Here is a 27199-nt window from a genome sequence, read left to right as displayed (position 1 = left end):
TGTTCTGGTGGTAGTATGTGCTTTTTCTAGATGGGTAGAAGCCTACCCTCTGAAGGACAATACTGCTTTATCAACTGCCAAAATACTTTTGAAAGAATTCTTCCCTAGGTTTGGTTTGCCGCGCATTGTCTGGAGTGACAATGGGAGCGAATTTGTGGGTCAAGTCATGCAAAAAGTTTGTGCAGGTCTTGGCATAAAACAGAAGTTCCACGCGGCGAATCACCCACAGTCGGCTGGTTTAGTAGAATGCTACAATGGAACTTTGAAGCTTAAAATTGCTAAGGTGCAAGCTAGCACAGGACTTAATTGGCCTGATGCTTTACCATTGGCTCTTCTGTCCACCAGAACAGCAGTACACTCTCGTTTGGGGCTTAGCCCTTACGAAGTGATATTTGGTCGCCCAGCTAATGTATGGGGAGTTCCTCGCCCTAAGAAATACTCAGACTTGCCATACCCGATGTTGATTGACTACTTGCATGACCTTACAACTAAATTGCGTGTTCTTCATCAACAGGTTCAGAGTGCTCTACCAGAGGCTTCCACAGACCCAGGTCATTCCATCCGACCAGGTGACTGGGTCTGCACGAAAAATTTCCAACGACAGAGAAATTTGGAGCCCAGATGGAGAGAGCCACGCCTGGTTCTTTTGACCACAAGAACAGCAGTTAAAGTCGAAGGAAAGAAAAACTGGGTGCATGCCGTGCACTGCAAGAAAGTGCCTTTGCCCTTGCCTTTCGATCAGTGGGTCCGTAGAGGCATCAGTGACTCTGAAAGTGAGAAAGTTCCGCAATTTTTACCATTCAGTGATGCGCGTCTAATTGGAACACTTTCTGAGAAAGAGGACGACGACATCCTTCAAGAAGCAATACCATCGCATCGTCGCTTGAACACGACAAATCCAGGAACATTGTTTCAAAACCAGACTGCCTCTGGACAGGAACGCTATAATTTGAGACCAAGACCAAAGAACTTGTAAATTTCTCTCCTATGTAGTACTCTATCCCGGTTGCAGGGTCACGGTAGGAGTCTTAGTTACGACCTGAGTAAGTGGCAATAGGCCTGCAGGACCTCACAGTGTCATAGGACGGTAGATAATCGTGACTACAGTGATTGAGGAAGATTGCCGTGAGCATCCACTTAGAAAGATGGAGGCTACATTAGATAAAAGAGAAAGTAAAAATGTAAAGAATAATTGTAAAGAAATATGTAGTCGTTGTAGTATTGCTCTATGCGTCATTATATTGGCGTGTATTCTTTTGGCATCTGTAAACTGGATCATTATTACTCTGCAGCAAAAAGTTGTCTCTTCTCCTACCTCTACATCTTCTTCTACTATCTCTCCGCACCTATTTCACACTCTTCCCCAGCATGAACTCATCAGAAGAACTGAATACTTTAACAATTCCTTCGTCCAGTTGTTACATCAACATCAGTTAGTGATCAATACAACTGACTGTTGGGTGTGTGGACTCATACCACATACGGTAGAAAAAGGAATGCCATATTTAGTTCTTCCATTCTCCTATGAAGGTTCCGCTTGGGCTTATTTTGTCATTTTCAATAATGCATATCAAAGTAAAATTAAACAACCTGTCAGTTCACATAGTGTTGGTTCAGATTTCAGTCATAATTTATTGATAAAGGGAATGGTAGCTATGGCTAAAATCATGGAAAAAAGTGAAGCTTCCATAGATGAAAGAAAAGCATATACCAATTGGAACATAACTAATTACATTTCCAGCCTCAATGATAAGGTTGAGCAAGGAAAATCTCCTCCGATACGGGTCATACCCCAACAAGGAAATTTCTGTCTGCAAATAAATGGTAGAACTCCAAACACCGGACAAAGAGAAAGTTTATGTTCCCATACATATGTTTATTCAGCCCTGAATTCACTGCTGTTAGTACCATCTCAAGGTACATACTTCGTTTGCCACGATAGGGCTTATACATGGTTGCCAGCTGATTTCTCTGGTACTTGTTATATAGCCTTTCTTCTTCCCCCTACATACACCGCTCCTGCGAACCATCATAAAAATAGATATGGCAGAGGGATTGTGGATTCGAAAGACACAGCAGGACAAGAGGGAGGAGATTTCCTCAAAGGATTTCTTCCCTTCTGGGGTCCAATGGCCAACAGCAGAAATATAAGGCAATTGGTTCGTGTCGTAGAAACCACCATAGACATCACTGTAGGAGCTTTAAGTAACATTACAGCTGAACTACAGGCTGATCGTCTTATGACCTTGCAGAACCGTGTTGCCTTAGACTTTGTTCTTGCGGACCGTGGTGGAGTATGCAAATTGATCGGATCAAGTTGCTGTATTTTCATACCTAATGACGCTCCGACAGTATACCAAGCTATCTCTAAGTTACACATAATCTCCGAGTCGATTCATCAGGACGAAGGAGATTGGTCCTTTTCAGAGTGGTTTTGGGGATTACTGTCCAAATGGGGTTGGAAGGTATTGACATTCTTTGGAGTAATTTTAGCTTTTATATTCTCTTGTTGTCTTTGTATGCACTGCGGTCCTGCCATCTGCAACCTATGTGCTACTGCATGTATTCCCAAACCCAAGTCACAAAGAGCAGAGAATATCAAAATGATGGTACAGCAACAGCTTGATGACCTCATGGCCATAGACATCGACTCAGATTAACATGAGTTTGTGTTTCTTGCCTGAGTTCTGGCAAAAGGAGGGTCTGAGGAAATTCGATTTTTAATACGATCGTATCGACCCGCCATTTTGTGGCCCGCCGCCATTTTATGTTGCCTTCACTCAGGCAGCACAGCGAACGAAGTCCATTCTGCCTTTTCTGCTTATTCTGCAACATGGTGTTCAAAACAGCCTTCTGCCTCTATCTTTACAAGGCTGGTATTAAGGTCTGACCGAGTACACTAATCCCTGTCTGGTTTTCTAATCCTTGTTTCAACTATCTGTAGGCTCACACTATTCTCCGCCGATCTTATCTTATCGTCTGGCCTTCGCTGTCCTTTGCTAGTAATCTCTCATTTCACAACTGTCCTCCAAACGCACACAAACTTATCGCACCACATGCAACTTCGTTGTGGATCGGTTAATGAATTAGTTCAAGGGAGGGGTGACAAACACAGCTGGAGGGGAGGCAACCTTAAGTCACTTGATACTTTGTTTTCCAATTCCTTCTATTGGTGCTGTCTTGTTTTCCGACATTTCTATTGGCTCTGTTCTATCTTTACATTATTCTTACTGGCTCCTTTCTATGTGTTCTGGGAGTGTATGTAGTTAATAAATGGTTTTTATACGGTATATAAGATTGTGCGCCACAAAGTAAAGTGGCAGTCTCCTGAGAACATACCTTGTGTACTTCTTGGACAACTGTACTAGCTGCAGCTAATAAAATCTGATCTTTTACGCCTGACAGAGTGTCCCGTATCTCTGTTAGTTGAGGCAGGTGAATCCAAGGAGATTTCAGGCGTACCCTGCGCCGCCAGGCCCATAAGGTTCTGGTTCTTCACTATCTGAGGTGCACACCCTGAACTAATACATTTTTGCTGAAACCTAATCATATTGTTTACTCTTCCTCGTAGCAGCTTGCCAGGGTGATAGTATATTGCAACAGAACCATTCCACTTCTTCACTGAAAAGTGTCATGCTGGTTACCCAAATGAGCAGCGTGTCATTTTATACAGCTTTCTTTATTGAAATTAAACTTGGACTCACTTGAAATATTCTCTTTCAAAATGAATGTTTTGAGCTGCTGTGACTTTTATTTCTAGAGGTGGTGACAGGCTTTCAGGTACGTGCTTAGGTCAAGGCCCTGTTCATGTCACTTGTATAAGCTAATTCAGGGAGCAAATTAGCAAGTCAAGAAATGGGAAGTCTGAACTACTGTCAAAGCAGTTTCATTCTCTTTTCAAATAATCCAAAAATACCATTGCAGCATAAAACAGAGTATTCAATAAAAGAAGAAAGGAGGATTAACAGCAAAAAAGCACATCATAAGATATGAAACTTTGGAAATTATCTAGATATTGTTTGAAAAAACTCATTTGATGGAAAGAAGATGAAGAACGGTAAGGGATCCTGTCCTGCGCACCTGTAATTGATATGTTCCTCATCCATTCATACCACCTAACCCTAAACAACCAAACATATTGCTGTCAGCGACCATGTGGCCTAATGGATAAGGCGTCTGACTTCAGATCAGGAGATTGAGGGTTCGAGTCCCTTCATGGTTGAGTCTTTTTCTCACAGCACTCAACTTATCTTTACATACAAACTGGAAATACACACTTACAATACTCCTTTCACTCTCACTCATTAAGAAAGCCCAATGCAAACTGCACAATCAGTCACGTTATGCCTTCAGCATTGCTACTTTTCTGTCTTTCTGCCATACCAAAGTACCTCTTCATAAATGCCACGGATATGCAATACGTATACAACAATATGACATGGCACAATCATTCCGAACAGAACTGTGGGTAGATTCAGTGCAGGGAGTGTGTGCGTGCAGAAAGCAGAAACTATGCATGGGTAGAAGCTCTATGATTTTCTCCAGGAATAATGCAAATTGTCCCTCAGAAAAAGTATAGTACTAGAGAAGAATCATAAAGGATTGACACAATTGCTGCCTTTGCTGTTGCCCCAGTTGTGTAATCTGTCAAGGACTGGTCTCTTGCAGATTGAGGCACCTAGTTGCAATTGTGTGGTAAAAATCACCCTTACAACCATTTTTGCTATAAACTTGAGATCTTTCTGAGATACTATCTCACAGACTTCTTATGAATGAGGAACTCTGAAATTGTCACATTCCAATTTGTACGTCCTTAAAACTATGCTGAATATTCAAATGGGCAGATTGTTTTTTAAATTCCTTTCTGTCTCGAGTTGTAGTTATATTGATACAGAGGCATAATTGTTGAAAGATATATATTGGTTTGATTGAAATATGTTCGTAGAGGTGGTGATAGGCTTTCTGTGTCTGTCTGAGAGCAAGGACCGGTTAACGTCTTTTTCCAAGAGCAGTTTGTTGTGAAAGGTATCAGGCAAAGGAGTATGTATTGTGATGTGGTTCTCTGACTGCTTCTGTCCACTTGCCAAAAGTTCCAAGGCCCTATGATAGCACAAAAACGGTAAGATTGAAGAGGTGGGTGCCGGAGGTTTAAAATGGTCAGTTTAATTAAAGACAGAAAAGTGAAACGAATGACTGCAGAAATACTGTATGTGGCCATGAACTGAGATGAAAGGATGATTTTAGAACTCTGTCTTGCAGATTACCCTCAATGCCGCAATGGATAGGGCACTACTCTCACAGACCAGGGTGTGTAAGTTTAAGTCTATCTGAGGTGCACACCCTGAACTAATACATTTTTGCTGAAACCTAATCATATTGTTTACTCTTCCTCGTAGCAGCTTGCCAGGGTGATAGTATATTGCAACAGAACCATTCCACTTCTTCACTGAAAAGAGTCATGCTGGTTACCCAAATATGCAGCTTGTCATTTTATACAGCTTTCTTTATTGAAATTAAACTTGGACTCACTTGAAATATTCTCTTTCAAAATGAATGTTTGAGCTGCTGTGAATTTTATTTCTAGAGGTGGTGACAGGCTTTCAGGTACGTGCTTAGGTCAAGGCCCTGTTCATGTCACTTGTATAAGCTAATTCAGGGAGCAAATTAGCAAGTCAAGAAATGGGAAGTCTGAACTACTGTCAAAGCAGTTTCATTCTCTTTTCAAATAATCCAAAAATACCATTGCAGCATAAAACAGAGTATTCAATAAAAGAAGAAAGGAGGATTAACGGCAAAAAAGCACAGCATAAGATATGAAACTTTGGAAATTATCTAGATATTGTTTGAAAAAACTCCTTTGATGGAAAGAAGATGAAGAACGGTATGGGATCCTGTCCTGCGCACCTGTAATTGATATGTTCCACATCCATTCATACCACCTAACCCTAAACACCCAAACATGTTGCAGTCAGTGACCATGTGGCCTAATGGATAAGGCGTCTGACTTCGGATCAGAAGATTGAGGGTTCGAGTCCCTTCATGGTTGAGTCTTTTTCTCACAGCACCCAACGTATCTTTACATACAAACTGGAAACACACTCTTACAATACTCCTTTCACTCTCACTCATTAAGAAAGCCCAATGCAAACTGCACAATCAGTCACGTTATGCCTTCAGCATTGCTACTTTTCTGTCTTTCTGCCATACCAAAGTACCTCTTCATAAATGCCATGGATATGCAATACGTATACAACAATATGACATGGCACAATCATTCTGAACAGAACTGTGGGTAGATTCAGTGCAGGGAGTGCGTGCGTGCAGAAAGCAGAAACTATGCATGGGTAGAAGCTCTATCATTTTCTCCAGGAATAATGCAAATTGTCCCTCAGAAAAAGTATAGTACTAGAGAAGAATCATAAAGGATTGACACAATTGCTGCCTTTGCTGTTGCCCCAGTTGTGTAATCTGTCAAGGACTGGTCTCTTGCAGACTGAGTCACCTAGTTGCAATTGTGTGGTAAAAATCACCCTTACAACCATTTTTGCTATAAACTTGAGATCTTTCTGAGATACTATCTCACAGACTTCTTATGAATGAGGAACTCTGAAATTGTCACATTCCAATTTGTACGTCCTTAAAACTCTGCTGGTTATTCAAATGGGCAGATTGTTTTTTAAATTCCTTTCTGTCTCGAGTTGTAGTTATATTGATACAGAGGCATAATTGTTGAATGATATATATTGGTTTGATTGAAATATGTTCGTAGAGGTGGTGATAGGCTTTCTGTGTCTGTCTGAGAGCAAGGACCGGTTAACGTGTTTTTCCAAGAGCAGTTTGTTGTGAAAGGTATCAGGCAAAGAAGTATGTATTGTGATGTGGTTCTCTGACTGCTTCTGTCCACTTGCCAAAAGTTCCAAGGCCCTATGATAGCACAAAAACGGTAAGATTGAAGTGGTGGGTGCCGGAGGTTTAAAATGGTCAGTTTAATTAAAGACAGAAAAGTGAAACGAATGACTGCAGAAATACTGTATGAGGCCATGAACTGAGATGAAAGGATGATTTTGGAACTCTGTCTTGCAGATTACCCTCAATGCCGCAATGGATAGGGCACTACTCTCACAGACCAGGGTGTGTAAGTTTAAGTCTATCTGAGGTGCACACCCTGAACTAATACATTTTTGCTGAAACCTAATCATATTGTTTACTCTTCCTCGTAGCAGCTTGCCAGGGTGATAGTATATTGCAACAGAACCATTCCACTTCTTCACTGAAAAGAGTCATGCTGGTTACCCAAATGTGCAGCATGTCATTTTATACAACTTTCTTTATTGAAATTAAACTTGGACTCACTTGAAATATTCTCTTTCAAAATGAATGTTTTGAGCTGCTGTGAATTTTATTTCTAGAGGTGGTGACAGGCTTTCAGGTACGTGCTTAGGTCAAGGCCCTGTTCATGTCACTTGTATAAGCTAATTCAGGGAGCAAATTAGCAAGTTAAGAAATGGGAAGTCTGAACTACTGTCAAAGCAGTTTCATTCTCTTTTCAAATAATCCAAAAATACCATTGCAGCATAAAACAGAGTATTCAATAAAAGAAGAAAGGAGGATTAACGGCAAAAAAGCACAGCATAAGATATGAAACTTTGGAAATTATCTAGATATTATTTGAAAAAACTCCTTTGATGGAAAGAAGATGAAGAACGGTATAGGATCCTGTCCTGCGCACCTGTAATTGATATGTTCCACATCCATTCATACCACCTAACCCTAAACACCCAAACATATTGAAGTCAGTGACCATGTGGCCTAATGGTAAAGGCATCTGACTTTGGATCAGAAGATTGAGGGTTCGAGTCCCTTCATGGTTGAGTTTTTTTCTCACAGCACCCAACTTATCTTTACATACAAACTGGAAACACTCTCTTACAATACTCCTTTCACTCTCACTCATTAAGAAAGCCCAATGCAAACTGCACAATCAGTCACGTTATGCCTTCAGCATTGCTACTTTTCTGTCTTTCTGCCATACCAAAGTACCTCTTCATAAATGCCTTGGATATGCAATACGTATACAACAATATGACATGGCACAATCATTCTGAACAGAACTGTGGGTAGATTCAGTGCAGGGAGTGTGTGCGTGCAGAAAGCAGAAACTATGCATGGATAGAAGCTCTATGATTTTCTCCAGGAATAATGCAAATTGTCCCTCAGAAAAAGTATAGTACTAGAGAATAATCATAAAGGATTGACACAATTGCTGCCTTTGCTGTTGCCCCAGTTGTGTAATCTGTCAAGGACTGGTCTCTTGCAGATTGAGGCACCTAGTTGCAATTGTGTGGTAAAAATCACCCTTACAACCATTTTTGCTATAAACTTGAGATCTTTCTGAGATACTATCTCACAGACTTCTTATGAATGAGGAACTCTGAAATTGTCATATTCCAATTTGTACGTCCTTAAAACTATGCTGGTTATTCAAATGGGCAGATTGTTTTTTAAATTCCTTTCTGTCTCGAGTTGTAGTTATATTGATACAGAGGCATAATTGTTGAATGATATATATTGGTTTGATTGAAATATGTTCGTAGAGGTGGTGATAGGCTTTCTGTGTCTGTCTGAGAGCAAGGACCGGTTAACGTCTTTTTCCAAGAGCAGTTTATTGTGAAAGGTATCAGGCAAAGGAGTATGTATTGTGATGTGGTTCTCTGACTGCTTCTGTCCACTTGCTAAAAGTTCCAAGGCCCTATGATTGCACAAAAACGGTAAGATTGAAGTGGTGGGTGCCGGAGGTTTAAAATGGTCAGTTTAATTAAAGACAGAAAAGTGAAACGAATGACTGCAGAAATACTGTATGTGGCCATGAACTGAGATGAAAGGATGATTTTGGAACTCTGTCTTGCAGATTACCCTCAATGCCGCAATAGATAGGGCACTACTCTCACAGACCAGGGTGTGTAAGTTTAAGTCTATCTGAGGTGCACACCCTGAACTAATACATTTTTGCTGAAACTTAATCATATTGTTTACTCTTCCTCGTAGCAGCTTGCCAGGGTGATAGTATATTGCAACAGAACCATTCCACTTCTTCACTGAAAAGTGTCATGCTGGTTACCCAAATGAGCAGCGTGTCATTTTATACAGCTTTCTTTATTGAAATTAAACTTGGACTCACTTGAAATATTCTCTTTCAAAATGAATGTTTTGAGCTGCTGTGACTTTTATTTCTAGAGGTGGTGACAGGCTTTCAGGTACGTGCTTAGGTCAAGGCCCTGTTCATGTCACTTGTATAAGCTAATTCAGGGAGCAAATTAGCAAGTCAAGAAATGGGAAGTCTGAACTACTGTCAAAGCAGTTTCATTCTCTTTTCAAATAATCCAAAAATACCATTGCAGCATAAAACAGAGTATTCAATAAAAGAAGAAAGGAGGATTAACAGCAAAAAAGCACATCATAAGATATGAAACTTTGGAAATTATCTAGATATTGTTTGAAAAAACTCCTTTGATGGAAAGAAGATGAAGAACGGTATGGGATCCTGTCCTGCGCACCTGTAATTGATATGTTCCACATCCATTCATACCACCTAACCCTAAACAACCAAACATATTGCTGTCAGTGACCATGTGGCCTAATGGATACGGCGTCTGACTTCGGATCAGGAGATTGAAGGGTTCGAGTCCCTTCATGGTTGAGTCTTTTTCTCACAGCAGTCAACTTATCTTTACATACAAACTGGAAATACACTCTTACAATACTCCTTTCACTCTCACTCATTAAGAAAGCCCAATGCAAACTGCACAATCAGTCACGTTATGCCTTCAGCATTGCTACTTTTCTGTCTTTCTGCCATACCAAAGTACCTCTTCATAAATGCCACGGATATGCAATAGGTATACAACAATATGACATGGCACAATCATTCCGAACAGAACTGTGGGTAGATTCAGTGCAGGGAGTGTGTGCGTGCAGAAAGCAGAAACTATGCATGGGTAGAAGCTCTATGATTTTCTCCAGGAATAATGCAATTTGTCCCTCAGAAAAAAAAAGTATAGTACTAGAGAAGAATCATAAAGGATTGACACAATTGCTGCCTTTGCTGTTGCCCCAGTTGTGTAATCTGTCAAGGACTGGTCTCTTGCAGATTGAGGCACCTAGTTGCAATTGTGTGGTAAAAATCACCCTTACAACCATTTTTCCTATAAACTTGAGATCTTTCTGAGATACTATCTCACAGACTTCTTATGAATGAGGAACTCTGAAATTGTCACATTCCAATTTGTACGTCCTTAAAACTATGCTGGTTATTCAAATGGGCAGATTGTTTTTTAAATTCCTTTCTGTCTCGAGTTGTAGTTATATTGATACAGAGGCATAATTGTTGAAAGATATATATTGGTTTGATTGAAATATGTTCGTAGAGGTGGTGATAGGCTTTCTGTGTCTGTCTGAGAGCAAGGACCGGTTAACGTATTTTTCCAAGAGCAGTTTGTTGTGAAAGGTATCAGGCAAAGGAGTATGTATTGTGATGTGGTTCTCTGACTGCTTCTGTCCACTTGCCAAAAGTTCCAAGGCCCTATGATAGCACAAAAACGGTAAGATTGAAGTGGTGGGTGCCGGAGGTTTAAAATGGTCAGTTTAATTAAAGACAGAAAAGTGAAACGAATGACTGCAGAAATACTGTATGTGGCCATGAACTGAGATGAAAGGATGATTTTGGAACTCTGTCTTGCAGATTACCCTCAATGCCGCAATGGATAGGGCACTACTCTCACAGACCAGGGTGTGTAAGTTTAAGTCTATCTGAGGTGCACACCCTGAACTAATACATTTTTGCTGAAACCTAATCATATTGTTTACTCTTCCTCGTAGCAGCTTGCCAGGGTGATAGTATATTGCAACAGAACCATTCCACTTCTTCACTGAAAAGAGTCATGCTGGTTACCCAAATATGCAGCTTGTCATTTTATACAGCTTTCTTTATTGAAATTAAACTTGGACTCACTTGAAATATTCTCTTTCAAAATGAATGTTTGAGCTGCTGTGAATTTTATTTCTAGAGGTGGTGACAGGCTTTCAGGTACGTGCTTAGGTCAAGGCCCTGTTCATGTCACTTGTATAAGCTAATTCAGGGAGCAAATTAGCAAGTCAAGAAATGGGAAGTCTGAACTACTGTCAAAGCAGTTTCATTCTCTTTTCAAATAATCCAAAAATACCATTGCAGCATAAAACAGAGTATTCAATAAAAGAAGAAAGGAGGATTAACGGCAAAAAAGCACAGCATAAGATATGAAACTTTGGAAATTATCTAGATATTGTTTGAAAAAACTCCTTTGATGGAAAGAAGATGAAGAACGGTATGGGATCCTGTCCTGCGCACCTGTAATTGATATGTTCCACATCCATTCATACCACCTAAACCTAAACACCCAAACATGTTGCAGTCAGTGACCATGTGGCCTAATGGATAAGGCGTCTGACTTTGGATCAGAAGATTGAGGGTTCGAGTCCCTTCATGGTTGAGTCTTTTTCTCACAGCACCCAACTTATCTTTACATACAAACTGGAAACACACTCTTACAATACTCCTTTCACTCTCACTCATTAATAAAGCCCAATGCAAACTGCACAATCAGTCACGTTATGCCTTCAGCATTGCTACTTTTCTGTCTCTCTGCCATACCAAAGTACCTCTTCATAAATGCCATGGATATGCAATACGTATACAACAATATGACATGGCACAATCATTCTGAACAGAACTGTGGGTAGATTCAGTGCAGGGAGTGTGTGCGTGCAGAAAGCAGAAACTATGCATGGATAGAAGCTCTATCATTTTCTCCAGGAATAATGCAAATTGTCCCTCAGAAAAAGTATAGTACTAGAGAAGAATCATAAAGGATTGACACAATTGCTGCCTTTGCTGTTGCCCCAGTTGTGTAATCTGTCAAGGACTGGTCTCTTGCAGATTGAGGCACCTAGTTGCAATTGTGTGGTAAAAATCACCCTTACAACCATTTTTGCTATAAACTTGAGATCTTTCTGAGATACTATCTCACAGACTTCTTATGAATGAGGAACTCTGAAATTGTCATATTCCAATTTGTACGTCCTTAAAACTATGCTGGTTATTCAAATGGGCAGATTGTTTTTTTAATTCCTTTCTGTCTCGAGTTGTAGTTATATTGATACAGAGGCATAATTGTTGAATGATATATATTGGTTTGATTGAAATATGTTCGTAGAGGTGGTGATAGGCTTTCTGTGTCTGTCTGAGAGCAAGGACCGGTTAACGTCTTTTTCCAAGAGCAGTTTATTGTGAAAGGTATCAGGCAAAGGAGTATGTATTGTGATGTGGTTCTCTGACTGCTTCTGTCCACTTGCCAAAAGTTCCAAGGCCCTATGATTGCACAAAAACGGTAAGATTGAAGTGGTGGGTGCCGGAGGTTTAAAATGGTCAGTTTAATTAAAGACAGAAAAGGGTAAACGAATGACTGCAGAAATACTGTATGTGGCCATGAACTGAGATGAAAGGATGATTTTGGAACTCTGTCTTGCAGATTACCCTCAATGCCGCAATAGATAGGGCACTACTCTCACAGACCAGGGTGTGTAAGTTTAAGTCTATCTGAGGTGCACACCCTGAACTAATACATTTTTGCTGAAACCTAATCATATTGTTTACTCTTCCTCGTAGCAGCTTGCCAGGGTGATAGTATATTCCAACAGAACCATTCCACTTCTTCACTGAAAAGTGTCATGCTGGTTACCCAAATGTGCAGCGTGTCATTTATACAGCTTTCTTTATTGAAATTAAACTTGGACTCATTTGAAATATTCTCTTTCAAAATGAATGTTTTGAGCTGCTGTGAATTTTATTTCTAGAGGTGGTGACAGGCTTTCAGATACGTGCTTAGGTCAAGGCCCTGTTCAGGTCACTTGTATAAGCTAATTCAGGGAGCAAATTAGCAAGTCAAGAAATGGGAAGTCTGAACTACTGTCAGTTCATTCTCTTTTCAAATAATCCTAAAATACCATTGCAGCATAAAACAGAGTATTCAATAAAAGAAGAAAGGAGGATTAACGTCAAAAAAGCACAGCATAAGATATGAAACTTTGGAAATTATCTAGATATTGTTTGAAAAAACTCCTTTGATGGAAAGAAGATAAAGAACGGTATGGGATCCTGTCCTGCGCACCTGTAATTGATATGTTCCACATCCATTCATACCACCTAACCCTAAACACCCAAACATGTTGCAGTCAGTGACCATGTGGCCTAATGGATAAGGCGTCTGACTTCGGATCAGAAGATTGAGGGTTCGAGTCCCTTTATGGTTGAGTCTTTTTCTCACAGCACCCAACTTATCTTTACATACAAACTGGAAACACACTCTTACAATACTCCTTTCACTCTCACTCATTAAGAAAGCCCAATGCAAACTGCACAATCAGTCACGTTATGCCTTCAGCATTGCTACTTTTCTGTCTTTCTGCCATACCAAAGTACCTCTTCATAAATGCCTTGGATATGCAATACGTATACAACAATATGACATGGCACAATCATTCTGAACAGAACTGTGGGTAGATTCAGTGCAGGGAGTGTGTGCGTGCAGAAAGCAGAAACTATGCATGGATAGAAGCTCTATGATTTTCTCCAGGAATAATGCAAATTGTCCCTCAGAAAAAGTATAGTACTAGAGAAGAATCATAAAGGATTGACACAATTGCTGCCTTTGCTGTTGCCCCAGTTGTGTAATCTGTCAAGGACTGGTCTCTTGCAGATTGAGGCACCTAGTTGCAATTGTGTGGTAAAAATCACCCTTACAACCATTTTTGCTATAAACTTGAGATCTTTCTGAGATACTATCTCACAGACTTCTTATGAATGAGGAACTCTGAAATTGTCATATTCCAATTTGTACGTCCTTAAAACTATGCTGGTTATTCAAATGGGCAGATTGTTTTTTAAATTCCTTTCTGTCTCGAGTTGTAGTTATATTGATACAGAGGCATAATTGTTGAATGATATATATTGGTTTGATTGAAATATGTTCGTAGAGGTGGTGATAGGCTTTCTGTGTCTGTCTGAGAGCAAGGACCGGTTAACGTGTTTTTCCAAGAGCAGTTTATTGTGAAAGGTATCAGGCAAAGGAGTATGTATTGTGATGTGGTTCTCTGACTGCTTCTGCCCACTTGCCAAAAGTTCCAAGGCCCTATGATAGCACAAAAACAGTAAGATTGAAGTGGTGGGTGCCGGAGGTTTAAAATGGTCAGTTTAATTAAAGACAGAAAAGTGAAACGAATGACTGCAGAAATACTGTATGTGGCCATGAACTGAGATGAAAGGATGATTTTGGAACTCTGTCTTGCAGATTACCCTCAATGCCGCAATAGATAGGGCACTACTCTCACAGACCAAGGTGTGTAAGTTTAAGTCTATCTGAGGTGCACACCCTGAACTAATACATTTTTGCTGAAACCTAATCATATTGTTTACTCTTCCTCGTAGCAGCTTGCCAGGGTGATAGTATATTGCAACAGAACCATTCCACTTCTTCACTGAAAAGTGTCATGCTGGTTACCCAAATGTGCAGCGTGTCATTTATACAGCTTTCTTTATTGAAATTAAACTTGGACTCACTTGAAATATTCTCTTTCAAAATGAATGTTTTGAGCTGCTGTGAATTTTATTTCTAGAGGTGGTGACAGGCTTTCAGATACGTGCTTAGGTCAAGGCCCTGTTCAGGTCACTTCTATAAGCTAATTCAGGGAGCAAATTAGCAAGTCAAGAAATGGGAAGTCTGAACTACTGTCAGTTCATTCTCTTTTCAAATAATCCAAAAATACCATTGCAGCATAAAACAGAGTATTCAATAAAAGAAGAAAGGAGGATTAGCGGCAAAAAAGCACAGCATAAGATATGAAACTTTGGAAATTATCTAGATATTGTTTGAAAAAACTCCTTTGATGGAAAGAAGATGAAGAACGGTATGGGATCCTGTCCTGCGCACCTGTAATTGATATGTTCCACATCCATTCATACCACCTAACCCTAAACACCCAAACATATTGCAGTTGGTGACCATGTGGCCTAATGGATAAGGCGTCTGACTTCGGATCAGAAGATTGAGGGTTCAAGTCCCTTCATGGTTGAGTCTTTTTCTCACAGCACCCAACTTATCTTCACATACAAACTGGAAACACACTCTTACAATACTCCTTTCACTCTCACTCATTAAGAAAGCCCAATGCAAACTGCACAATCAGTCACGTTATGCCATCAGCATTGCTACTTTTCTGTCTTTCTGCCATATCAAAGTACCTCTTCATAAATGCCACGGATATGCAATACGTACACAACAATATGACATGGCACAATCATTCTGAACAGAACTGTGTGTAGATTCAGTGCAGGGAGTGTGTGCGTGCAGAAAGCAGAAACTATGCATGAGTAGAAGCTCTATGATTTTCTCCAGGAATAATGCAAATTGTCCCTCAGAAAAAGTATAGTACTAGAGAAGAATCATAAAGGATTGACACAATTGCTGCCTTTGCTGTTGCCCCAGTTGTGTAATCTGTCAAGGACTGGTCTCTTGCAGATTGAGGCACCTAGTTGCAATTGTGTGGTAAAAATCACCCTTACAACCATTTTTGCTATAAACGTGAGATCTTTCTGAGATACTATCTCACAGACTTCTTATGAATGAGGAACTCTGAAATTGTCACATTCCAATTTGTACGTCCTTAAAACTCTGCTGGTTATTCAAATGGGCAGATTGTTTTTTGAAATTCCTTTCTGTCTCGAGTTGTAGTTATATTGATACAGAGGCATAATTGTTGAATGATATATATTGGTTTGATTGAAATATGTTCGTAGAGGTGGTGATAGGCTTTCTGTGTCTGTCTGAGAGCAAGGACCGGTCAACGTCTTTTTCCAAGAGCAGTTTGTTGTGAAAGGTATCAGGCAAAGGAGTATGTATTGTGATGTGGTTCTCTGACTGCTTTTGTCCACTTGCCAAAAGTTCCAAGGCCCTATGATAGCACAAAAACGGTAAGATTGAAGTGGTGGGTGCCAGAGGTTTAAAATGGTCAGTTTAATTAAAGACAGAAAAGTGAAACGAATGACTGCAGAAATACTGTATGTGGCCATGAACTGAGATGAAAGGATGATTTTGGAACTCTGTCTTGCAGATTACCCTCAATGCCGCAATGTATAGGGTACTACTCTCACAGACCAGGGTGTGTAAGTTCAAGTCTATCTGAGGTGCACACCCTAAACTAATACATTTTTGCTGAAACCTAATCATATTGTTTACTCTTCCTCGTAGCAGCTTGCCAGGGTGATAGTATATTGCAACAGAACCATTCCACTTCTTCACTGAAAAGAGTCATGCTGGTTACCCAAATGTGCAGCGTGTCATCTTATACAGCTTTCTTTATTGAAATTAAACTTGGACTCACTTGAAATATTCTCTTTCAAAATGAATGTTTTGAGCTGCTGTGAATTTTATTTCTAGAGGTGGTGACAGGCTTTCAGGTACGTGCTTAGGTCAAGGCCCTGTTCATGTCACTTGTATAAGCTAATTCAGGGAGCAAATTAGCAAGTCAAGAAATGGGAAGTCTGAACTACTGTCAAAGCAGTTTCATTCTCTTTTCAAATCATCCAAAAATACCATTGCAGCATAAAACAGAGTATTCAATAAAAGAAGAAAGGAGGATTAACAGCAAAAAAGCACATCATAAGATATGAAACTTTGGAAATTATCTAGATATTGTTTGAAAAAACTCCTTTGATGGAAAGAAGATGAAGAACGGTATGGGATCCTGTCCTGCGCACCTGTAATTGATATGTTCCACATCCATTCATACCACCTAACCCTAAACACATAAACATACTGCTGTCGGTGACCATGTGGCCTAATGGATAAGGTGTCTGACTTCGGATCAGAAGATTGAGGGTTTGAGTACCTTCATGGTTGAGACTTTTCATCACAGCACCCAACTTATCTTTACATACAAACTGGAAATACACTCTTACAATACTCCTTTCACTCTCACTCATTAAGAAAGCCCAATGCAAACTGCACAATCAGTCACGTTATGCCTTCAGCATTGCTACTTTTCTGTCTTTCTGCCATACCAAAGTACCTCTTCATAAATGCCACGGATATGCAATACGTATACAACAATATGACATGGCACAATCATTCCGAACAGAACTGTGGGTAGATTCAGTGCAGGGAGTGTGTGCGTGCAGAAAGCAGAAACTATGCATGCGTAGAAGCTCTATGATTTTCTCCAGGAATAATGCAAATTGTCCCTCAGAAAAAGTATAGTACTAGAGAAGAATCATAAAGGATTGACACAATTGCTGCCTTTGCTGTTGCCCCAGTTGTGTAATCTGTCAAGGACTGGTCTCTTGCAGATTGAGGCACCTAGTTGCAATTGTGTGGTAAAAATCACCCTTACAACCATTTTTGCTATAAACTTGAGATCTTTCTGAGATACTATCTCACAGACTTCTTATGAATGAGGAACTCTGAAATTGTCACATTCCAATTTGTACGTCCTTAAAACTATGCTGGTTATTCAAATGGGCAGATTGTTTTTTAAATTCCTTTCTGTCTCTAGTTGTAGTTATATTGATACAGAGGCATAATTGTTGAATGATATATATTGGTTAGATTGAAATATGTTCATAGAGGTGGTGATAGGCTTTCTGTGTCTGTCTGAGAGCAAGGACCGGTTAACGTGTTTTTCCAAGAGCAGTTTGTTGTGAAAGGTATCAGGCAAAGGAGTATGTATTGTGATGTGGTTCTCTGACTGCTTCTGTCCACTTGCCAAAAGTTCCAAGGCCCTATGATAGCACAAAAACGGTAAGATTGAAGTGGTGGGTGCCGGAGGTTTAAAATGGTCAGTTTAATTAAAGACAGAAAAGTGAATCGAATGACTGCAGAAATACTGTATGTGGCCATGAACTGAGATGAAAGGATGATTTTGGAACTCTGTCTTGCAGATTACCCTCAATGCCGCAATGGATAGGGCACTACTCTCACAGACCAGGGTGTGTAAGTTTAAGTCTATCTGAGGTGCTGATGACGCAGAAATGAAGGTTTTACATTTATTAGCGCATAAACGTAGTGCTGCAATAATCAAGTGTGACTTTAACCGAACTAATAAAGATTGTACGGGGACAAATGTGCCCTCAGAGTAGTTCGCCAACATTTATAAGCGTGCTTTATATAACGTGATGTATTAGAATTGTACTAATCTGAGATAACCGTAAACGTGTGCCATGATTTGCTTGTTTGAAATGTTTTAACTTAGCATAACTTCAGTGGAGGCTTCGGCCTAGTTGCCTTGTCTCACGGTTTAGATGCTCGTGTTTTTCTAATGTGCTAATAAACGTGTATTCCTGCTTGAAGCTGTACTTTTCCAGTGAGATCGGTTCACATGCTTATCTTTAAGGTTTCGTGCCAGCCTGGCATCTTCTTCTTTGCTCCAAGGTCAATCTGCAGGTGCAGACAATGGAAGCTCTGAAAGTGAGTTAATTGGTAAAATATGTTGCAACTTACGTTCCCGACTCCAAGGATAATGTATGGCTAGGTAGAAGCTTGTGAATTGTTGTTTTTGATTGGACAATTTGAAGCCAACCTATGAACCCTCCAATGGAAGACCCTACTGGATTTGAACTGTTGTATATTTAAACCTGGTGCACAAGAAGAAAGCAGCCATTGCCATTTCTAGCCATCAGCCTTTGGCCATTACCCACTGCACCCATGGAGGACATTATTGCCCATTAGCCATTACCCGCCATTTGCAGGACATTGCAGCCATTATGGCCCATCTTACCGACCTCGTCATTTTGCCATCTTCTACGATGCCAATTGATGTTAGACGCCATTTTGAATGAGACTTTGATGCTTTCTCTAATCGAGAGAAAGAGACTTTAAGAAATTCTCGCCCTAGAGACTTTAACTTTGATCTGTCCCTTTGCATAAAGTAGTAGTTTTGTCCTTTTATCTTGCCGCTGTGAGGCAATTGCCCCGTCCACCCCGCCCCTTTGCCCCGTCCCATGCTGATCGGAAACCCTTGAATGCTGATTGAATTTGGTAAATATGAAAGGAAAATGTACAATTGCATTGTGTTTCTTTTTTTGGTAACCAACTGCTGATTTTTGATAAGAGCCCTAGTTAGGAGTTTTCCAAATCAATGTTGCTAAATTGTTTTTGCATGAAGTCCCACATGCAGATGCTAATTTGAGGTTAGATGAGGATTCATTTGTTGCACGATGCAATTTGAGACCTTGTTATGCTGACTAATGTATGCAATTAGCTCATTACAGATTATAGTTTTAGTGGTTTGCGTTGCTATTATCGAATGCATTGTTATTCAAATGCTGCATAGATTGCATCTTTTTCGCCGTTATGGACAGCTATTAATGTTCATTTACATCTATCATTTGGTGTTGAGACACATTTATATTGTGCTAGCTTTGTTAATATAGGGAAATAAATTCATTAACTTTGAATAAACTGGTGTGGTTATTCATGGCCGAAAGGTCATGGTTCGCCGAAATGTTTTCTGGATTAATTGTGAAGTGTTATGTTGATCAGGGCATTGCTTATGTTCGTTATTGATTATTGATTTGATTAAATTGATTAATCTCGGGTGAAGAGAGCCCCACTTGGTCAAAAGATTCATCGACCCAAGAGCGTCCAAATACAGGTAATTTATTAGGAAGGAACGCTCTATCAGTGCACACCCTGAACTAATACATTTTTGCTGAAACCTAATCATATTGTTTACTCTTCCTCGTAGCAGCTTACCAGGGTGATAGTATATTGCAACAGAACCATTCCACTTCTTCACTGAAAAGAGTCATGCTGGTTACCCAAATGTGCAGCGTGTCATTTTATACAACTTTCTTTATTGAAATGAAACTTGGACTCACTTGAAATATTCTCTTTCAAAATGAATGTTTTGAGCTGCTGTGAATTTTATTTCTAGAGGTGGTGACAGGCTTTCAGGTACGTGCTTAGGTCAAGGCCCTGTTCATGTCACTTGTATAAGCTAATTCAGGGAGCAAATTAGCAAGTCAAGAAATGGGAAGTCTGAACTACTGTCAAAGCAGTTTCATTCTCTTTTCAAATAATCCAAAAATACCATTGCAGCATAAAACAGAGTATTCAATAAAAGAAGAAAGGAGGATTAATGGCAAAAAAGCACAGCATAAGATATGAAACTTTGGAAATTATCTAGATATTGTTTGAAAAAACTCCTTTGATGGAAAGAAGATGAAGAACGGTATGGGATCCTGTCCTGCGCACCTGTAATTGATATGTTCCACATCCATTCATACCACCTAACCCTAAACAACCAAACATATTGCTGTCAGTGACCATGTGGCCTAATGGATACGGCGTCTGACTTCGGATCAGGAGATTGAGGGTTCGAGTCCCTTCATGGTTGAGTCTTTTTCTCACAGCACTCAACTTATCTTTACATTCAAACTGGAAATACACTCTTACAATACTCCTTTCACTCTCACTCATTAAGAAAGCCCAATGCAAACTGCACAATCAGTCACGTTATGCCTTCAGCATTGCTACTTTTCTGTCTTTCTGCCATACCAAAGTACCTCTTCATAAATGCCACGGATATGCAATACGTATAGAACAATATGACATGGCACAATCATTCCGAACAGAACTGTGGGTAGATTCAGTGCAGGGAGTGTGTGCGTGCAGAAAGCAGAAACTATGCATGGGTAGAAGCTCTATGATTTTCTCCAGGAATAATGCAATTTGTCCCTCAGAAAAAGTATAGTACTAGAGAAGAATCATAAAGGATTGACACAATTGCTGCCTTTGGTGTTGCCCCAGTTGTGTAATCTGTCAAGGACTGGTCTCTTGCAGATTGAGGCACCTAGTTGCAATTGTGTGGTAAAAATCACCCTTACAACCATTTTTCCTATAAACTTGAGATCTTTCTGAGATACTATCTCACAGACTTCTTATGAATGAGGAACTCTGAAATTGTCACATTCCAATTTGTACGTCCTTAAAACTATGCTGGTTATTCAAATGGGCAGATTGTTTTTTAAATTCCTTTCTGTCTCGAGTTGTAGTTATATTGATACAGAGGCATAATTGTTGAAAGATATATATTGGTTTGATTGAAATATGTTCGTAGAGGTGGTGATAGGCTTTCTGTGTCTGTCTGAGAGCAAGGACCGGTTAACGTCTTTTTCCAAGAGCAGTTTGTTGTGAAAGGTATCAGGCAAAGGAGTATGTATTGTGATGTGGTTCTCTGACTGCTTCTGTCCACTTGCCAAAAGTTCCAAGGCCCTATGATAGCACAAAAACGGTAAGATTGAAGTGGTGGGTGCCGGAGGTTTAAAATGGTCAGTTTAATTAAAGACAGAAAAGTGAAACGAATGACTGCAGAAATACTGTATGTGGCCATGAACTGAGATGAAAGGATGATTTTGGAACTCTGTCTTGCAGATTACCCTCAATGCCGCAATGGATAGGGCACTACTCTCACAGACCAGGGTGTGTAAGTTTAAGTCTATCTGAGGTGCACACCCTGAACTAATACATTTTTGCTGAAACCTAATCATATTGTTTACTCTTCCTCGTAGCAGCTTGCCAGGGTGATAGTATATTGCAACAGAACCATTCCACTTCTTCACTGAAAAGAGTCATGCTGGTTACCCAAATATGCAGCTTGTCATTTTATACAGCTTTCTTTATTGAAATTAAACTTGGACTCACTTGAAATATTCTCTTTCAAAATGAATGTTTGAGCTGCTGTGAATTTTATTTCTAGAGGTGGTGACAGGCTTTCAGGTACGTGCTTAGGTCAAGGCCCTGTTCATGTCACTTGTATAAGCTAATTCAGGGAGCAAATTAGCAAGTCAAGAAATGGGAAGTCTGAACTACTGTCAAAGCAGTTTCATTCTCTTTTCAAATAATCCAAAAATACCATTGCAGCATAAAACAGAGTATTCAATAAAAGAAGAAAGGAGGATTAACGGCAAAAAAGCACAGCATAAGATATGAAACTTTGGAAATTATCTAGATATTGTTTGAAAAAACTCCTTTGATGGAAAGAAGATGAAGAACGGTATGGGATCCTGTCCTGCGCACCTGTAATTGATATGTTCCACATCCATTCATACCACCTAACCCTAAACACCCAAACATATTGCAGTCGGTGACCATGTGGCCTAATGGATAAGGCGTCTGACTTCGGATCAGAAGATTGAGGGTTCAAGTCCCTTCATGGTTGAGTCTTTTTCTCACAGCACCCAACTTATCTTCACATACAAACTGGAAACACACTCTTACAATACTCCTTTCACTCTCACTCATTAAGAAAGCCCAATGCAAACTGCACAATCAGTCACGTTATGCCATCAGCATTGCTACTTTTCTGTCTTTCTGCCATATCAAAGTACCTCTTCATAAATGCCACGGATATGCAATACGTACACAACAATATGACATGGCACAATCATTCTGAACAGAACTGTGTGTAGATTCAGTGCAGGGAGTGTGTGCGTGCAGAAAGCAGAAACTATGCATGGGTAGAAGCTCTATGATTTTCTCCAGGAATAATGCAAATTGTCACTCAGAAAAAGTATAGTACTAGAGAAGAATCATAAAGGATTGACACAATTGCTGCCTTTGCTGTTGCCCCAGTTGTGTAATCTGTCAAGGACTGGTCTCTTGCAGATTGAGGCACCTAGTTGCAATTGTGTGGTAAAAATCACCCTTACAACCATTTTTGCTATAAACGTGAGATCTTTCTGAGATACTATCTCACAGACTTCTTATGAATGAGGAACTCTGAAATTGTCACATTCCAATTTGTACGTCCTTAAAACTCTGCTGGTTATTCAAATGGGCAGATTGTTTTTTGAAATTCCTTTCTGTCTCGAGTTGTAGTTATATTGATACAGAGGCATAATTGTTGAATGATATATATTGGTTTGATTGAAATATGTTCGTAGAGGTGGTGATAGGCTTTCTGTGTCTGTCTGAGAGCAAGGACCGGTCAACGTCTTTTTCCAAGAGCAGTTTGTTGTGAAAGGTATCAGGCAAAGGAGTATGTATTGTGATGTGGTTCTCTGACTGCTTTTGTCCACTTGCCAAAAGTTCCAAGGCCCTATGATAGCACAAAAACGGTAAGATTGAAGTGGTGGGTGCCAGAGGTTTAAAATGGTCAGTTTAATTAAAGACAGAAAAGTGAAACGAATGACTGCAGAAATACTGTATGTGGCCATGAACTGAGATGAAAGGATGATTTTGGAACTCTGTCTTGCAGATTACCCTCAATGCCGCAATGTATAGGGTACTACTCTCACAGACCAGGGTGTGTAAGTTCAAGTCTATCTGAGGTGCACACCCTAAACTAATACATTTTTGCTGAAACCTAATCATATTGTTTACTCTTCCTCGTAGCAGCTTGCCAGGGTGATAGTATATTGCAACAGAACCATTCCACTTCTTCACTGAAAAGAGTCATGCTGGTTACCCAAATGTGCAGCGTGTCATCTTATACAGCTTTCTTTATTGAAATTAAACTTGGACTCACTTGAAATATTCTCTTTCAAAATGAATGTTTTGAGCTGCTGTGAATTTTATTTCTAGAGGTGGTGACAGGCTTTCAGTTACGTGCTTAGGTCAAGGCCCTGTTCATGTCACTTGTATAAGCTAATTCAGGGAGCAAATTAGCAAGTCAAGAAATGGGAAGTCTGAACTACTGTCAAAGCAGTTTCATTCTCTTTTCAAATCATCCAAAAATACCATTGCAGCATAAAACAGAGTATTCAATAAAAGAAGAAAGGAGGATTAACAGCAAAAAAGCACATCATAAGATATGAAACTTTGGAAATTATCTAGATATTGTTTGAAAAAACTCCTTTGATGGAAAGAAGATGAAGAACGGTATGGGATCCTGTCCTGCGCACCTGTAATTGATATGTTCCACATCCATTCATACCACCTAACCCTAAACACATAAACATATTGCTGTCGGTGACCATGTGGCCTAATGGATAAGGCGTCTGACTTCGGATCAGAAGATTGAGGGTTTGAGTACCTTCATGGTTGAGACTTTTCATCACAGCACCCAACTTATCTTTACATACAAACTGGAAATACACTCTTACAATACTCCTTTCACTCTCACTCATTAAGAAAGCCCAATGCAAACTGCACAATCAGTCACGTTATGCCTTCAGCATTGCTACTTTTCTGTCTTTCTGCCATACCAAAGTACCTCTTCATAAATGCCACGGATATGCAATACGTATACAACAATATGACATGGCACAATCATTCCGAACAGAACTGTGGGTAGATTCAGTGCAGGGAGTGTGTGCGTGCAGAAAGCAGAAACTATGCATGCGTAGAAGCTCTATGATTTTCTCCAGGAATAATGCAAATTGTCCCTCAGAAAAAGTATAGTACTAGAGAAGAATCATAAAGGATTGACACAATTGCTGCCTTTGCTGTTGCCCCAGTTGTGTAATCTGTCAAGGACTGGTCTCTTGCAGATTGAGGCACCTAGTTGCAATTGTGTGGTAAAAATCACCCTTACAACCATTTTTGCTATAAACTTGAGATCTTTCTGAGATACTATCTCACAGACTTCTTATGAATGAGGAACTCTGAAATTGTCACATTCCAATTTGTACGTCCTTAAAACTATGCTGGTTATTCAAATGGGCAGATTGTTTTTTAAATTCCTTTCTGTCTCTAGTTGTAGTTATATTGATACAGAGGCATAATTGTTGAATGATATATATTGGTTAGATTGAAATATGTTCATAGAGGTGGTGATAGGCTTTCTGTGTCTGTCTGAGAGCAAGGACCGGTTAACGTGTTTTTCCAAGAGCAGTTTGTTGTGAAAGGTATCAGGCAAAGGAGTATGTATTGTGATGTGGTTCTCTGACTGCTTCTGTCCACTTGCCAAAAGTTCCAAGGCCCTATGATAGCACAAAAACGGTAAGATTGAAGTGGTGGGTGCCGGAGGTTTAAAATGGTCAGTTTAATTAAAGACAGAAAAGTGAATCGAATGACTGCAGAAATACTGTATGTGGCCATGAACTGAGATGAAAGGATGATTTTGGAACTCTGTCTTGCAGATTACCCTCAATGCCGCAATGGATAGGGCACTACTCTCACAGACCAGGGTGTGTAAGTTTAAGTCTATCTGAGGTGCTGATGACGCAGAAATGAAGGTTTTACATTTATTAGCGCATAAACGTAGTGCTGCAATAATCAAGTGTGACTTTAACCGAACTAATAAAGATTGTACGGGGACAAATGTGCCCTCAGAGTAGTTCGCCAACATTTATAAGCGTGCTTTATATAACGTGATGTATTAGAATTGTACTAATCTGAGATAACCGTAAACGTGTGCCATGATTTGCTTGTTTGAAATGTTTTAACTTAGCATAACTTCAGTGGAGGCTTCGGCCTAGTTGCCTTGTCTCACGGTTTAGATGCTCGTGTTTTTCTAATGTGCTAATAAACGTGTATTCCTGCTTGAAGCTGTACTTTTCCAGTGAGATCGGTTCACATGCTTATCTTTAAGGTTTCGTGCCAGCCTGGCATCTTCTTCTTTGCTCCAAGGTCAATCTGCAGGTGCAGACAATGGAAGCTCTGAAAGTGAGTTAATTGGTAAAATATGTTGCAACTTACGTTCCCGACTCCAAGGATAATGTATGGCTAGGTAGAAGCTTGTGAATTGTTGTTTTTGATTGGACAATTTGAAGCCAACCTATGAACCCTCCAATGGAAGACCCTACTGGATTTGAACTGTTGTTTATTTAAACCTGGTGCACAAGAAGAAAGCAGCCATTGCCATTTTTAGCCATCAGCCTTTGGCCATTACCCACTGCACCCATGGAGGACATTATTGCCCATTAGCCATTACCCGCCATTGGCAGGACATTGCAGCCATTATGGCCCATCTTACCGACCTCGTCATTTTGCCATCTTCTACGATGCCAATTGATGTTCGACGCCATTTTGAATGAGACTTTGATGCTTTCTCTAATCGAGAGAAAGAGACTTTAAGAAATTCTCGCCCTAGAGACTTTAACTTTGATCTGTCCCTTTGCATAAAGTAGTAGTTTTGTCCTTTTATCTTGCCGCTGTGAGGCAATTGCCCCGTCCACCCCGCCCCTTTGCCCCGTCCCATGCTGATCGGAAACCCTTGAATGCTGATTGAATTTGGTAAATATGAAAGGAAAATGTACAATTGCATTGTGTTTCTTTTTTTGGTAACCAACTGCTGATTTTTGATAAGAGCCCTAGTTAGGAGTTTTCCAAATCAATGTTGCTAAATTGTTTTTGCATGAAGTCCCACATGCAGATGCTAATTTGAGGTTAGATGAGGATTCATTTGTTGCACGATGCAATTTGAGACCTTGTTATGCTGACTAATGTATGCAATTAGCTCATTACAGATTATAGTTTTAGTGGTTTGCGTTGCTATTATCGAATGCATTGTTATTCAAATGCTGCATAGATTGCATCTTTTTCGCCGTTATGGACAGCTATTAATGTTCATTTACATCTATCATTTGGTGTTGAGACACATTTATATCGTGCTAGCTTTGTTAATATAGGGAAATAAATTCATTAACTTTGAATAAACTGGTGTGGTTATTCATGGCCGAAAGGTCATGGTTCGCCGAAATGTTTTCTGGATTAATTGTGAAGTGTTATGTTGATCAGGGCATTGCTTATGTTCGTTATTGATTATTGATTTGACTAAATTGATTAATCTCGGGTGAAGAGAGCCCCACTTGGTCAAAAGATTCATCGACCCAAGAGCGTCCAAATACAGGTAATTTATTAGGAAGGAACGCTCTATCAGTAGATGGTAGGACCCCACTTGAGAGGTAACGGTTTCGCCCTTTGGGACCCCACTCGAGAGGTAATGGTTTCGCCCTTTGGGACCCCACTCGAGAGGTAATGGTTTTGCCCTTTGGGACCCTGCTCGAGAGGTAACGGTTACGCCCTTTGGGACCCCCACTCGAGAGGTATATGGTTTTGAATTAGATTTTTTCTTGGGTAAAACAGATTGAGAGAATGATGATGCCCTAAGTCCCCCGCGACTTTAACGGGATCTCGGAGCTTGCGAATGGAGAGAATGGAGGTGTGAA

General features: G+C 40.0%; 7 non-coding genes across 7 annotated transcripts; all 7 read left to right on the top strand.

Annotated features, from left to right (window-relative positions):
• The first annotated feature begins 5973 nt into the window (after positions 1–5973).
• On the top strand, positions 5974–6046 carry TRNAR-UCG (transfer RNA arginine (anticodon UCG)). Its single transcript has one exon. It is a non-coding gene; the product is annotated as a tRNA-Arg (tRNA).
• A 1752-nt stretch (positions 6047–7798) lies between these two features.
• On the top strand, positions 7799–7871 carry TRNAQ-UUG (transfer RNA glutamine (anticodon UUG)). The gene has a single exon. It is a non-coding gene; the product is annotated as a tRNA-Gln (tRNA).
• Positions 7872–11452: 3581 nt separating this feature from the next.
• Positions 11453–11525, top strand: TRNAQ-UUG (transfer RNA glutamine (anticodon UUG)). The gene has a single exon. It is a non-coding gene; the product is annotated as a tRNA-Gln (tRNA).
• Positions 11526–13271: 1746 nt separating this feature from the next.
• On the top strand, positions 13272–13344 carry TRNAR-UCG (transfer RNA arginine (anticodon UCG)). The gene has a single exon. It is a non-coding gene; the product is annotated as a tRNA-Arg (tRNA).
• A 1745-nt stretch (positions 13345–15089) lies between these two features.
• TRNAR-UCG (transfer RNA arginine (anticodon UCG)) lies at positions 15090–15162 on the top strand. Its single transcript has one exon. It is a non-coding gene; the product is annotated as a tRNA-Arg (tRNA).
• Positions 15163–20408: 5246 nt separating this feature from the next.
• TRNAR-UCG (transfer RNA arginine (anticodon UCG)) lies at positions 20409–20481 on the top strand. The gene has a single exon. It is a non-coding gene; the product is annotated as a tRNA-Arg (tRNA).
• Positions 20482–22232: 1751 nt separating this feature from the next.
• TRNAR-UCG (transfer RNA arginine (anticodon UCG)) lies at positions 22233–22305 on the top strand. The gene has a single exon. It is a non-coding gene; the product is annotated as a tRNA-Arg (tRNA).
• Positions 22306–27199: the final 4894 nt, after the last annotated feature.

The sequence above is a fragment of the Pleurodeles waltl genome, chromosome 4_1, assembly GCF_031143425.1.
Source record: "Pleurodeles waltl isolate 20211129_DDA chromosome 4_1, aPleWal1.hap1.20221129, whole genome shotgun sequence".
In the NCBI taxonomy this organism is placed as follows: domain Eukaryota; kingdom Metazoa; phylum Chordata; class Amphibia; order Caudata; family Salamandridae; genus Pleurodeles; species Pleurodeles waltl.
The sequence above is the reverse complement of the archived record's forward strand: the minus strand, read 5'-3'. Positions and strand labels throughout refer to the sequence as shown.